The sequence below is a fragment of the Cnephaeus nilssonii genome (assembly GCF_951640355.1).
Source record: "Cnephaeus nilssonii genome assembly, chromosome: 11".
NCBI lineage: Eukaryota > Metazoa > Chordata > Mammalia > Chiroptera > Vespertilionidae > Cnephaeus > Cnephaeus nilssonii.
The window spans coordinates 86,864,782-86,867,166 of record NC_137082.1 but is presented as its reverse complement, the minus strand read 5'-3'; the positions used below and the strand labels follow the sequence as shown (position 1 = coordinate 86,867,166).

The 2,385-nt window shown below is 46.9% G+C and overlaps 1 protein-coding gene across 1 annotated transcript in view; it reads left to right on the top strand.

The window, feature by feature from the left end:
- ZNF397 (zinc finger protein 397) overlaps positions 1-2,385 on the top strand; it is a 687,602-nt gene that overhangs the window by 122,516 nt on the left and 562,701 nt on the right. The window lies entirely within an intron of this gene.

Here is a 2,385-nt window from a genome sequence, read left to right as displayed (position 1 = left end):
CGTCGCGGGCGCCTTCCTCCCCGGGCTCCGCCCCCAGCTCCTCCCCCCCGCGGCGGCCAACCGCAGCGCAGCTTCCGGCCGCTTCCGCCCGGTCTCTAGGGAAACCGGGGGCCCGCCCCCAGCCGCCGCAGCCCTCGCGCCTGCGCGGTCCGGGCCGACTGGCCAGTTGCCCGGATGGACGCGCGCCCTGGGAATCGCGGGGATCCACGTGCGGAGGTTTCCTACCGCCCCGTCGAGGCCGGAAGGGAGGGGTTGCCATCCCAAACTGCTCTTTTTTTTTTTTTTTTTTTTTTTTTTGAGGTCAGCGATGTTAGTACTCTTTATCTTTACCCAGAGGCCAGCCAGTTCTGCGGATCAATTGTTAGGAAAATCACTACCATGTAGACACTGAACGATTTATGGGGATGGGGGTGGGGGAATGGGTGAAAATTATGGCAAGAGCAAGGCGGCCATATAAACGAATATGATTAGCAAGTATGTTAACGTTTATTGCATTTTGTTTGTTGTTTGATTCAAAGAGACCGTACCAAATTGGACCCCTGAATTTTTAAAAATCTAAACTGAATAGAATTTTAATACATGAGTCAGATAAAATCTCTAATCCAGACCATCAACTTGTGTGACTTTGGGGAAGTTATGTAACTACTCTGAGCCTCAGTTTATCCACTGTAAAAAAAATAAAAGTCCTGCCTTGGCCCTCGCTCACTTGTTTGGAGCATCTTCCCCTGCACCCAAAGGTTTCAGGTTCCATTCCTGGTCAAGGCACATGCCTAAATTTCAGGTTCCATCCTCCTAGGGGAGGCAACCAATCATGGTTCTCTCCCACTTCTCTCTCTCTCTCTCTTCCTCTCTCTAAAATCATTAAACATATCCTTGGGTGAGATTTTCCAAATTATCCTATATAATAAAAGGGTAATATGCAAATTGTCCCCTCCACTGGGAGTTTGACCAGGGGGCGGGGCCAGCCTGCCAACCCTCAGGGCCCCTTCTCCCAGCTGGTCCTGTCCCCAACCAGCCCCCCACACTCAGATCAGGGGTGGGGCCGGCCCAACAACTGCCTGTGTCCCCTCCCCACTGGCCAGCCTGCCCGATCAGCCCCAATCAGGGCGGGCCAGCCGGCCCCCACCTGTGCACGAATTTGTGCACCGGGCCTCTAGTTACAAATAAAGTCCTGAGAATAAACGAATGACTAAGTGAAAACTAACATATACCTTAATATTCCAATGTATATCACACGCCTGCCTTCTGTTAAGATGTCTTGTGTAACTGTGTATGTGTGCGTTTCTTCCAACAGAGGAAATTTAGAAATTTCTTTGTGTGTGTGTGTACATCTGTCCATATATTCAAACACTTATGTTGTTCTTTTCACAGGATCTGCTCTTACAAATAGGATGTGAGAGCATCTTTAAAGGACATATTGATGAATCCATAAAGGAGAAGAAATAACAGGCAGAGCCCAGACTCAGTGGTTTGGAGACCAAGTCTTCCTCTTAGACATCTGGACCAGTTCCCTAAAAGTCTCCATTGTAGGATCTAAGGGACGGATGTAAAACCCTGCTGACTTCTTTGTGAATGCCATTTGGTAAGTCTAGGTAAAGAGCTTTTGAATTAAGTGCCCCTTGGCCACTAAGTGCTCCTTGGGCTGTTTTCAAGGGTCCAATTACTTGTAGAAAACAGAGTGGGTTTTTTCTTAATTCCTCCATGTCAAGAATGACCCAAACCATAACACATGGGATACCATGGCAAATGAAAACTGCTCCTTTGTAAGAGCCCTAAGCTTCCTACGCTCAACAACTTCAGAAAAAGTGAGTCAGCATGAAAAAAACAACACACATAAAAAAGCCCTCTTTCGTTAGTTTCATTTATTTTCTTGTCAAGTGTCAAACTGAAGAGTGGCTTTTCGCTTAGTAGAATAATAGGCAAGTAGAACCTTGAAAACCCGAGGGGCGGGAGCAGGGCTGGCTTTATGAGTGTGCAACCTAAGCAGAAACTCGGAGCCCCATGCTGAGACAGGTCCCACACTTGGTTTAATGTTCCTCGATTGTCATCTTGAAATGGTTAATATTTGCAAAAGGGAGCCCACGTTTCCATTTTGCACTGGACCTCACAAATTATTTAGCCAGTGCTGGGAACAAAGAGAAGTGGCATAGAAAAATGACACTTATAAAACACCTGCATGTCAGGCACAAGGCTCAGAGCTCAAAACAGTTATTTCATTCAATGTGCCACAGAGGGTAGGTATCATTCTCATTTTACCCAAGATAAAATAGGCTAGCAGACACTAAGCTGCTTCACTCAAGGTTATGTATGAATCTAGTAATGGTAGACCCACTTTTCAGTTTTCCATGGAAGACAATTCATCAATCATGTTTCTCCCTTGAAGGA